At 45.5% G+C, this 12,815-nt stretch overlaps 1 protein-coding gene across 1 annotated transcript in view; it reads left to right on the forward strand.

Moving 5' to 3' along the window:
- The first annotated feature begins 3,178 nt into the window (after positions 1 to 3,178).
- The window catches only part of LOC141052450 (solute carrier family 46 member 2-like), a 47,043-nt gene continuing 37,406 nt past the window's right edge, over positions 3,179 to 12,815 (forward strand). Inside the window, exon 1 of the mRNA XM_073549687.1 lies at positions 3,179 to 3,318. The gene's annotated coding sequence lies outside the window, so the exon portion shown is untranslated. The remainder of the gene's footprint in view (positions 3,319 to 12,815) is intronic.

Below are 12,815 nucleotides of genomic sequence, written 5' to 3' on the forward strand. Positions count from 1 at the left end.
TATTATCATGCATTTATATAGCGCCATTTATTCCATGGCGATTTACATGTGAAAAGGGGAAATATAGACAAGTATAATAAATATGTGTAAGACAAGGGACACACAAGTACATAAGGAGAGCGGACACTGCCCGCAAATGGCTCACAGTCTACATGGATGGGTGAGGATACAGTAGGAGAGGGTAGAGCAGGTCGTGCGGTGGTTCAGTAGACCGAGGATCATTGCAGACTGTAGGCTTGTCGGAACAGGTGGGTCTTCAGGTTCTTCTTGAAGGTTTCCGTTGATGGTCAGAGTCTGATGTGTTGCAGCAGAGAGTTCCAGAGTATGGGGGAAGCACGGGAGAAGTCTTGTTGTGAGAAGAAGAGATAAGGGGGAGTAGAGAAGGAGATCTTGAGATGATCGAAGGTTACGTGCGGGTAGGTGCCTAGAGACCATGTGACAGATGTATGGAGGAGACAGGTTGTGGATGGCTTTGTATGTCATAGTTAGGGTTTTGAATTGGAGCCTCTGAGCAATAGGAAGCCAGTGAACGGCCTGGCATAGGGGGAGGCTGGGGAATAGCGGGGAGACAGGTGGATTAGTCGGGCAGCAGAGTGTAGGATGGACTGGAGCAGAGCCAGAGTGCTTGAGGGGAGGCCAGAGAGTAGGAGGTTGCAGTAGTCGAGGCGGAAGATGATAAGAGCATGCACTAGTGTTTTTGTGGTTTCATGGTTGAGGAATGAGCAGATCCAGGAAATAGGACTGATACACAACCACAAGATGCCAAAAGAGCTCAAAGTTAAAGTATTCAATTGTCAAATGATAACTAAGGCACAAGGTGTGCACGGTTAAAAACTACAATGGACAAAAATTAGAAACAAAGCAGCTCACTTAAGCAGCTTTGAGAAAGAATAATTCATTGTTCGAAACGCGTTGCTGCTACTCACATCCATGTGAATCTCGTCTTGTTGTATTTTGTTTTATTATCCTTTAAATTTTGGACTTTTTTGGAAGTTGGATCATTTCCTTCTTTTCCATGTTTTTATGTGATGACTACACGGGAACTGTGCTTCCTCACACCACATGCCGTGACAGGTGAGCTGGTTTGTTTCTAATTTTAAAAACAAGGGAAATGCCTAGGACCCCTACCCACAAAGGGGGCCCCTGCTTCTGCAGCCCCTTTATGAATTGCACAGAGGGTGTACAGTGTAAGGTGGCAAGGGTTGTAGTCATGGCAATGAGCTGTAGTGTTCCCATACCCTGGCACCCCACAGATGAAATACAATGTCCCTTCTGCAATGTGTATAATGTGCGCAGCAAGACACTCACATTAGTGTGAGTGTCAGAGTCCCCTCGGCTTCTGTCACTCTGGCTCTATATCCAGGAGCTCCACAAACCATTCCAGATACAATGTCCTTTTTCAACAGTTCAACTTTACTTAACAGTAGGGTATCCATCACATACACAGCACAGTGTACAGAGTGGCATCTTTCTAACTTTCCCTGTCTTCCTAGCAATTTCTGCTCTTCCTGGACAATCTCTGTCCTGTCTTAGCAATTTCTCCTCTTCCCTGCCTTCCCGGCACCTTCTGTTTCTGCTGGTAATCCCTGCGAAGCTTCTGGCAATTACTGCCTCGCTTCTGGCAATCCCTGCCTCGCTTCTGGCAATCCCTGCCTCGTTTCTGGCAATCACTGCGTTTTCCTGGACAATCATTGTCCCTTTCCAGCAATCACTGCTCTTTTGGACAATCCCTGTCTTGTCCGTGCTTCAGGCCCATCAGCTTTCTACCGTTCCCCTGGTCCAGCTTCGAGTTATAGGGTAATGGGCTCGACATCTCCGCTGCCCCCTAGTCCCTGCTGTAAGCTTTGGATCCTCCTTGGATCGGTTCTGTCAAAGCTGGTGACCGCCTGCACGTCCCTCCCTGCCTTAGCAGCTTCACCCCCACGGCTGTCAGACTGTCTTCACTCACTGCTGCATCAGCTCTGCACTTCTTGCCCTAGGCAGGGCTGCCCAGGCTCTGCTCACTAACCAGGAAGTGTCTGTAGTGTACTTTATCCTATTGCTCTGCACTACACTACACTGATAAACTCCTCCCCATCTGGAAAACCCCTATTTTGGCTAAACCTAAGCTAATACTCCTATTCCCTTTCTCTAGTATGCCCCCTCTATTCTAATCACTATATTGTCTTATGCCAGTGATGGCAAACCTTTCTGAGACCGAGTGCCCAAACTACAACCTAAAACCCAATTATTTATGACAAAGTGCCAACATGTGCCAAATTCCCCATCATGATCCCCTTCATGTAGAAATATGCCCCATCATGATCCCCTTCATGCAGAAATATGCCCAATCATGATCCCCTTCATGCAGAAATATGCCCAATCATGATCCCCTTCATGCAGAAATATACCCATCATGATCCCCTTCATGCAGAAATATGCCCCATCATCACCATCACTCCCATCATTGGCCCCCTCCCCATCACTCCCATCATTGGCCCTTTCACCATCACTCCCATCATTGGCCCTCTCCCCATCACTCCCATCATTAGCCCTCTCCCCATCATTAGCCCTCTTCCCATCACTCCCATTATTGGCTCTCTCCCCATCACCGCCATCATTGGCCCTCACCCCATCATTGGCCCTCTCCCCATCATTGGCCCTCTCACCATCATTCCCATCATTGTCCCTCTCCCCATCACTCCCATCATTGGCCCTCTCCCCATCACTCCCATTATTGGCTCTCTCCCCATCACCGCCATCATTGGCCCTCACCCCATCATTGGCCCTCTCCCTATCATTGACACACACACCACAGCGGCCACACTCACCTCTCCGTGCGCCGGAAGCTTCCTTCCTCTCACACATTGAGCGGCGCGGCCGCAGCTGGATGACATCATCATTCAGCTCCGCGTGCCAGAGGTTCCTCATCACTATGCTATCGTCTATTCTATCCCTACTTCTATACATAGCACATATCAAATACATTCACATTACAGAACATAAACAATACAGCAACATTACATTAACTTTAGCAAACAACAAGGTGCCGCATGTGATACATGTGTGCAGTGTCCAAAGAAGAGGAGGCATGTGATGAACTCGGGCTCCTCCGTCCATACAGCTACAGTGAAAAATATAATACATCCTCTGTAGTCCCAAAGCGCGTCTCTCCCTCTGTGCCATCAGTGTCAGATTAAGTTGAGAGTGAGGGGGAAGTGCGTCTCACAGCACAGCAAAGTTCAGAGGGAGCTGGCTGCAGTCCTGTGTCCCCTCCTCATCATCATATAATCCCAAACGAATGCCCTGGGATCAGCACAAGTGAAGCAGCAAGACCTAGTAAGTATATGTGTTATATGTATCTGTGTGTGTACATGGGCAGTATACAGCGTGTGTCTGTACGTAGGTATATATTATGTACTTGTGTGTACATATAGAGAGTATATAGTGTGATTGTGTATCTGTGGTGTCTGTGCATATGTATATTAGGAGCGGCATTACGGGCAGGAAGACTAGACAGCTGCCTAGGACTCCCAGGAACCTAAGGGGCCCCTGCTGCGATGGAGCTTACAACCCAAATAACACTATTCAGTGCTTTGCTCAGGCGGAGAGGAGGCAGAGATGCCTGCTTCTGTTCTCCTGCAGTGCGAGTATTGCCCAGCGCTGTGCGGACTGCTGTTTTATACTTCCATAGTTATTGAATGGGCAGAAGCAGTCACGCGTGTGCTACTGACATTCTCTCATATTCTATCATCTATACTGTGTCCTGACAGCTGCTGCTCAGTGTCAGGATCCTACTGACTCCTGAGTCCTGACCACTGACGTAGTCCTGGCGTTGCACAGCAGTGCCTGTCAGCACATGGCATAGCAGCTGTTCTGCCACCTAGGAGAAGTGTTCCCATAGACGACACTACAGCACTGGTGGTCACTGGTAAGTTGTTTTTTTTTACTGCACCTCAACATCAGTCACACACTGCATAGCAACACACATCTCTAATGTAAAAAAAAAAAAGAAATAAAAAAAATCAAGCATAAAGTGGTATAAAAAAAAATTATACCTGCTGTCACTCTTCAGAATCCTGCACAGGCCGCTTTGTGGTGGACGCTGTCACCAGGAGTAATGACATCACTGTGATCTCTAGACACTGGACCATTGCAATCTGTTCAAGGGCTCGCCCACACTAGCGTATATTACATAGTAACATAGTAACATAGTTATTAAGGTTGAAGGGAGACTAAGTCCATCTAGTTCAATCCATATCTTATCCTAACTTGCCCTAACATGTTGATCCAGAGGAAGGCAAAAAAACCCATGTGGCAAACAGTAAGCTTCACATTGGGGAAAAACATTTCTTCCCGACTCCACATACGGCAATCAGACTAGCTCCCTGGATCAACGCAATATTAAGGAAACTAGTGTACATACCCTGTAATATTATACTTTTCAAGAAAGGCATCCAGTCCCTTCTTAAATTTTAGTAGGGAATCACTCATTACAACATCATATGGCAGAGAGTTCCATAGTCTCACTGCTCTTACAGTAAAGAATCCGCGTCTGTGATTATGCTTAAACCTTCTTACCTCCAGACGTAGAGGATGCCCCCTTGTCCCCGTCACAGGTCTAAGAGTAAAAAGATCATTAGAAAGGTCTTTGTACTGTCCCCACATATATTTATACATTGTAATAAGATCACCCCTAAGCCTTCGATTCTCCAAACTAAATAACCCCAAGTGTAATAACCTGTCTTGGTATTGCAGACCCCCCAGTTCCCTAATAACCGTGGTCGCTCTTCTCTACACCCGCTCCAGTTCAGCTAAGTCTTTCTTATACACCGGAGACCAGAACTGTACACAGTATTCTAAGTGTGGTCGCACTAGTGACTTATATAAAGGTAAAATTATGTTCTCATGTGCGAATTGCCTCTTCAGAGAAAAAGAGGACTTGAACTCTATAGCGCCACCTGTTGGTAGTAGCGATCCTACAAGTAACAATCGACCCTTTAACGAGTCTTATAATATGACTTAGGATTAAAGCCAAATCAGAATCTGAATTTGTAGACACAGTGTTTCGGGCTATTGGCCCTCGTCAGTGCAAAGTATGAGAACTGATTTGGCTAGATGAGAGGCTCTGGACTGGGTTCTAAGGGGTAAGGTTTCTCCTTATGGAGAGTGACATACCAGCTCTGGGTGGTCAAGGTAAGGAGGCTTATTCACCGTGCAATGCTCCTCTGGGAAAATAATATGCAAATTGCCTCTTCAGAGAAAAAGAGGACTTGAACTCTATAACTCTATAGCGCCACCTGTTGAAAGTAGCGATCCTACAAGTCACAATCAACCCTTTAACAAGTCTTGCAATATGACTTCATTCTTAGTTCTCCTCATGAGCATCTATGCCTCTTTTAATGCATCCCATTATTTTATTTGCCTTTGCAGCAGCTGCCTGACACTGGCCACGAAATGTGAGTTTGTCGTCCACCCATACATCCAGGTCTTTTTCAGTGACAGTTTTGCCCAGTGTTTTACAATTAAGCACATAATTATACATCTTGTTATACATATGTAAGAGAATCCAGCCAATTATTCTAATAACACTCGACTCAAATTCTCATTAGAGTTTAGGCAGAGTGTCAGTTCACTGTGACTCGATTTTCTTGCATAAGAGAATCATATCACAGGTGCGCAGACAATGGCAACATTTATTTCTCCATCTTCTCCATTGTATCTGTGTGCGTACATTGGACTGCACTTGGATAACATCTGAGTGCAGTCTGAGATCTTACATGTGTGAGCAGGTTGCAGGATGCAGTGACAGACAGGAGGCAGAGCAGGGGTTAACCATTTTACTTAACAGGGGAATACTCCACGCAGGGAGGCAACAGTTAAAGGGAGGACAAAAACAGTTCTGATGCAAAAAAAGATGTACAGAGTAGTGATGAGCGAACGTGCTTGCCACTACTTGGTACTCGCCTAAGAATCACTCGTACTCGGCGAGCACTGAGCATTTCCGGGATTACTCGGCGGGAACTCGGGTCTCCACCCAGCATTTTTGGCGGACTTTATAGACCCAATCACGGTGCAGGGATTGTCTGCCAGGCCATGAAATCCCGCAGCCATCTTTGTTGTGGTCGTGCAGTGATTGGCTGGCTGCACAGCATCATCAGGGGTATAAGGACCGGACGCCAGCCTGCTTGGCGCATTCAGCTCTGGATTGAGAGAGTGTAGGGAGAGAGGCTGCCTTGCTAGGGTCTGAATTGGGGATTTATTAGTTAGTGTGGGGTCTACCATCCTAAATACTTACATCCAGCTAAACCAACTCCCCCTCAGAGCGTGGGGCCCGGGGCGAACACCACCTCTGCCCCACTGGTAGCTATGCTACTGGCTTTACGTTTTTAATATTGAAAGTATATGAGAAGCTTTGTAATTTAATTTCAAGTATCCATACTGGAAAAATACAGATGATGCACGAACGACACACATATAAAACACTGATGACACTTGTACCGGTGTAACACATATGTGTTTTATATGGATGTGTGAAGGGAGCCTAACAGTGTTGTTGGTGGAATGTTTCAGGATTGGGAGCCCCACTTTGAATTTTGCCCAGTGCCCCAGTTTGTCTAAAACTGGCCCTAGTTTCAGCATCTGGTGTGACTTCCTTGTGCATCAATTACTGCATCTGCATCCTTTCAGCTGTTGCAGATTATTCCTGCACATCGGCTTGGAGGAATTTTAGCCCATTTCTCCCTACAAAACAGCTTCAACTCTATTAAGTTGGTGGGTTTTCTCCCATGAGTTGCTCACTTCAGGTCCTTCCATAAAACTTTTCAGATTACGGTTAGGACTAGTGATGATCGAATTTGTTTGGAAATCGATCGCCAAACATAAATTCGGCACGAATATGACACATTTGGATTCGTGATCGGAAACGTAAGCAAAATTTTATAAAATCGGAAAAAATTGGTGGCATTCGGTAAAAAGTGGGGGAAAATATTTGTGTTGCCACAAAAGTATTTTCAGCACTTTAGCAATGATAATGGTGGTGTATCATGAGCGTTTGGCACGTGTTTGACAAGGGGAGGAGGTTTGGAGAGCTCAGAGACGCCGCGTTCTTGTAATAAGTAATTTTATGTGTGCACTTTGCAGCTAGCCAATCATAGTGCAGGAAACATCCACATTGTCCCGACACTCTGGCTCCATATAAAGTGCGGATATGTTGTTTTAGCGCCATTTTGACACTGTGACAACGCAGAGAAGCTGCTCCTGATGCTGGCACTGTTAGCAGCAAAATTTTAGCTAGTTACCTAATGTCCAGTGTGGCTGTGAAATTGACCTTCCAGCATATTTTTTTGCCGTTACTGAGGTCCACAGACAAAGCCAACAGGGAACATGTCCTACAAGTGTGTTGTGCGCTGCTTCCATTGTGCTCCATGCAAGAGTATAGCATTCTAAATCTTTTTTTTTCACTAGCTAAATGTGAAACAGCATGCAGTTTCCCACCTTGTGATGTAATGCAGTGGTGATATCAAACTGTCTGCAGACCGAACGCACATTAAAAAAATATATAATTATTAGTGATGAGCGAGTATACTCGTTGCTCGGGTTTTTCTGAGCATGCTCGGGTGACCTCCGAGTATTTTGGCGTGCTCGGAGATTTCGTTTCTGTCGCCTCAGCTGCATGATTTGCGGCTGCTGCACAGCCTGAATACATGTGGGGATTGCCTGTTTGTTAGGGAATCTCCGTTGAAGCGCAGCAGCGCGAAACTGCCGTAGTCCGTACTCAACACATTTCTCCCGTGCCAATTTTTTTATTCCTGAATAAAGCCTTCTTCATTTGAACAGTGAGTGGCATCCTTCATTTCTTCACATGTGGATTTTCTATTTGTTTTGTTTCATGGATTGAGCACCCGTTCCAAGTGGGGTTTTTGGGGTTCTAGAGCATGTGTGTGATTTGACCTCTAAGAATCATGTCTGAGGTCGAGGTGGAGGTGGAGCAGCGGTGCGAAGTTCTTTTTTTTCTTTATTTGGACAAACTAAATCTCCGAGCACGTCAAAATACTCGGAGGACTCCCATGCATGCTCGGGAAAACCCAAGCAACGAGTATACTCGCTCATCACTACTAATAATTATTCTGTTGCAAAACGTTATACAGCCTGCCGTATCACACGTTGTCATTTTGTTGGGTTGAAATTAAGCTGTCTGCAGATCTCACGCACATAACCAAAAAATGTTTTTTCTGTTCTAAACATCATACAGTAGGGGACCTGACTTTCAAATTGTTTGTAGCATCTAGTATGTTATAGAGGTCTGATCTAGAGGCCACCAAAAAAAATATTCTGTTACTAACATCATACAGTAGGGGAGATCACACATTCAGATTGTTTGTAGCATCTAGTGTGTTATAGAGGTCTGATCCAGAGGCCACCAAAAAATTCTTCTGCTATTAATGTCATACAGTAAGGGACATCTGACTTTCAAATTGTTTGTAACATCTAGTGTGTTATAGAGGTCTGATCTAGAGGCCACCAAAAAATTCTTCTGTTACTAATGTCATACAGTAGGGGACATCTCACTTTCAAATTGCTTGTAGCATCTAGTGTGTTATCGAGGCCTGATCCAGAGGCCACAGAAAAATTCTTCTGTTACTATTGTCATCAGTAGGGGACATCTCACTTTCAAATTGTTTGTAGCATCTAGTGTGTTATAGAGGCCTGTTCCAGAGGCCCTCAAAAATTTCTTCTGTTACTGACGTCATTCAGTAGGGGATATCTGACTTTCAAATTATTTGTAGCATCTAGTGTGTTTTGGAGGCCTGATCCAGAGACCACAAAATATTCTTCTGTTACTAACGTCATACAGTAGGGGACATCTCACTTACAAACTGTTTGTAACATCTAGTATGTTATAGAGGCCTGATCAAGAAGCCACCAAAAATTCTTCTGTTACTAGCGTCATACAGTAGGGGACATCTCACTTTCAAATTGTTTGTAGCATATCTTCTTTGTCATACAGGCCTCATCCACACTCAAACAATTCTTTCTTCTGTGACTAACGTTATTCAGCACGCCATATTTTACCTTGTAATTTACTGCCGCTGAAATTAGGCTGTTTGCAGAGCTGCTACAGAATTAAAAATCTAATTTTTTGTTGCTAATACTGTACTGTGCTCCTACCACACTATCTGAGCAACATGACTTGGAAAAGGCGAGGCCATGGTAGAAGGGGAATTAGGCTTGTTGTTCAAGGTGTACGTGGGGTAGGTTGTAATGTTTGTGAAAGCACTAGTGAAGCAGCATCACATCCTATGCAAAGACAACTGACAACTTCTGTTACTGGACGGGCTACTCCACTACCTTTCTTTGGCAGACTCAGAGCGGTACACCTTATTGATGAGGCCTCTTCCTCCACCTCAACATCACACCCAGTACAGTCCACAGAGATGGCTCCCAAATTAGCCTTGTTTCCCCCCACGTCCCAACTCTCCAACCATACAACTGACTGCACAGAACCACAGATGTGTGAGTCTGAAAAGCTGTTCACACATTCTATGCCATGATCATCAGACATGTACTCATAAGTTTCACAGAGTCAAGAGGAGGAAATCTGCACCGATGCACAACACTTTTTAAATTGCATCTGGGACAGGACGAAGTAGGTTCCGAGCAGCATCCTGACCCTCATCATCAGACGTTAACCCCCATGTGGGAGGAGATCCTGATGAGACTCAGATATCTGAGGCTCAGGCAGACTGTACTGTGCTGTCAGGGTAGGAAGAGGAGGAGGGTGACTCCAAGGGTGAGGAATGTGATAACACAGAGGATAATGATGATGAGGTGTTAGATCCTAGTTGGCGTGAACATAGAGGCACACAGTTGAGTAGGTCATCTGAGGAGGAAGACGAGGAGGTTATGTTGCGCAGACACTTAGTGATGCAGCCACGATGAGAAATGCATCCTCAGCCACAACTGTGGCTGTGACCAGCAGTGTCCATGGGTCTGTAGCTCGCAGGAGTGGCAAGGGTTGCCTAGCCTGGGCCCTTTTTGACACTGAAAAGGATGAGCCAACTCACGTAATCTGCCAACTTTGTGTAGGGGTCCGGGTGGCAGGCTGGGGCGGAGGGTAGCGTGCTGTGGGTATTTAGGAGATGTGGCTGGTAGGCGGCGGAGGTGTGCTGTACTCACAGGAATGGGGGGTGACCCGCTTCTTGGCGTCGACAGGCACGAGACAGAGACAGGAGATGTATTCAACAGGTTTTTCTTTTATTGGCCACCCATATGACGACCAGCACAATGCATGACAAATATTGCACACTGTTCTCCACTTGCAGAACGGCCCGAGTACCTTCACTTATTTACTTCTTCAGCAGGTGTACTTCGTGGCTCTATCCACCGTGGCTGCCCTAGGCCAATCCACCACGGCGTTTCACCTTTCAAAGTCCACCGTACACCAGGCCCTCACAGGCCATTTCTACCTGTGACCAATGTGCTGTCGGGTCACCCCCCGTGACCGTTTTCTACAGTCAGAAAGTCTCTGAGGCATCTCCTCTGTGTGACAGACCCTGCTTCTTTGTGAGCTCCCCTTAGCTGACTGAAGCTTCTAGAAGCTTACCTCAGTATTTATTCAGCCAGTCCAGATAGCCCCACCCTCTGTCACCTGACAGTCACTTTCGCCCAATCAGAGTCACCTTGACCTCTGGCAGTTATGTAACCCTCATATGACAGTTACATAACCATTGCCATCGGTGCTCTCCAGTGACCTCTGATGGCGGACTGCCAAATGACACCTACTGTCAATCACTCTGTCTCCTATTACAGACAGAACCGTACCCAGCTCAACCTCCCAACATTTGCAAAGAAAACTGAGTCGAGGTAAAATGTGCAATAATTTGACTACTACATGTATGAACTTTCACATGCACAATCAACATGCTTTACTGTGGTAATCCCACTGCGCAAAAATGCAGACCTCAACAACCATCAGTCCCCCATCAATCGCATCTGCTGCTTCTTCCTACTCCTCTGTTACCGTGCCAACTATTGAGATGCAGGTCTTCGACCGCAGAACCTCGGGTTATTTACCCACTCCAGTCACGCTGACTGAGAGCCCACTGTCAGCTGAAATGGAAGCGGACATGCCTGCTGTTTTTGACTGATCTCAGAGAACGAGCACACCACAACTTTCTCGATTTACCATAACATCTACGCCTGCACCTCTTTCACGGTCCAGAAGTTTCTCTGATTCACCGTAATCCGCGCTCTCTCAGCACTACAGCCAGCCCACCCTACCGCAGTTGTGATCAAGTAACATATTGTTTCCTCCTATGCATGACAAAGCTAAGAGGTTGAACTCCACCATCTCCAACCTGTTGGCCACGGAAATGCTGCCTTTCCGCCTGGTATATACAGTCAGTATCCAAAAACTGATGGCTGTCGCAGTCCCCCAGTACCAATTGCCCAGTCACCATTATTTTTCTAAGAACGCTGTGCCTGCTCAACACCAGCATGTCACAGACAACATCACCCATTCCTTGACTAAATCTGTGTCTGCCAGGGTGCATTTCACCACTGACGCTTGGACGAGTAAGCATCTTGCTGACTGGCTAATGGGTGACTCTGGTGGCTGTGGGGGCCGGCGCTGCTCCACAAGTCTTGGAATCCCCAATATTTTGTGGAATAACCATGAATTTTAAAAACAGCTTTCATGCGTCTTGGCATACTTGCCACCAGTCTCTCACACTGCTTCTGGCTCAAACATTTAAGCAGTTCTTTGTTTGATTACATTCCAGAGGTTTTCAATGGCGTTCAAGTCTGGAGAATAGGCTGCCCATGACAGGAGTTTGATGTGGTGGTCTCTTAATTTTTTCCAGAGCTGTATATATCATTTTCCCACAGTCCTGAGGTCACAGAAGTTCAGCGGCTGCGAGAACAGCTTCACTGAATAGAGGTGATGTCACTGATGCTGCGCTCGCTCACAGCCTGACCCGCACTGAACTCTTGAGCGTGGGAAAATCAACTGACATTTTCCCACGCTCTAGAGGTCATCGCAGTTCAGGTAGTGAGGGAGCGCAGACTCATTAACGACACCGCTAGTCACTGAGTCTGCACTCCCAGCATCTCATTCATTCTCCAGTAGTTTGCAGCCAGTATGGTCGCATCTTAGCACCGTCCTGTTTGCAAACTGTATATTCACCAGATATGTATTACTGCATGGGACAGAACGACGGACAGGTATGGTATATTGTTGGTTTACTATTTTAAGTTTATTACAGAAGAATGAGGGCTTCAGGGAGTTAGCAGAGGTTGTAAGTATGGTTTAATTAAGAACAATAAAGGAGTCTGTGTGTTTATTTCAAATAAAGGATTTTTAATGGGTGTCTGAGTTTTATTCACTATTTGACTATATGGGATTAGTAATGAGGGCGTCTAATTGACGCATCTTCATTACTAACCTCGGAGCTTGATGTCACAAACGTGACATCAACACCCCAACTATTACCCCATATGCCACCGCCACCGCTTTTTACAGATGCGCCTTTTCTGAGGTGGCTGAGAGCTGGTGTTTTTAGCCGGGGGGGCCACTATCTATGGCCCCTTCCTAGGCTATAAATATCATCTCTCAGCTGTCTGCATATCTATTGCTGGCTATAAATTATAGAGAGACCTCACGTCATTTTTATACGGTACATGAAATAATCATTAATTAAATACATGTCCTTAATTTTGCACACACACTATACTAATTGTATTAGTCACTGACATATATATATATATATATATATATATGATAGATATATTATATATATATACTGTATATATATGTATAACATATATATATATAT

The sequence above is a fragment of the Dendrobates tinctorius genome, unplaced genomic scaffold (genome assembly GCF_039654945.1).
Source record: "Dendrobates tinctorius isolate UK_male_01 unplaced genomic scaffold, ASM3965494v1 ptg000160l, whole genome shotgun sequence".
In the NCBI taxonomy this organism is placed as follows: Eukaryota; Metazoa; Chordata; class Amphibia; order Anura; family Dendrobatidae; genus Dendrobates; species Dendrobates tinctorius.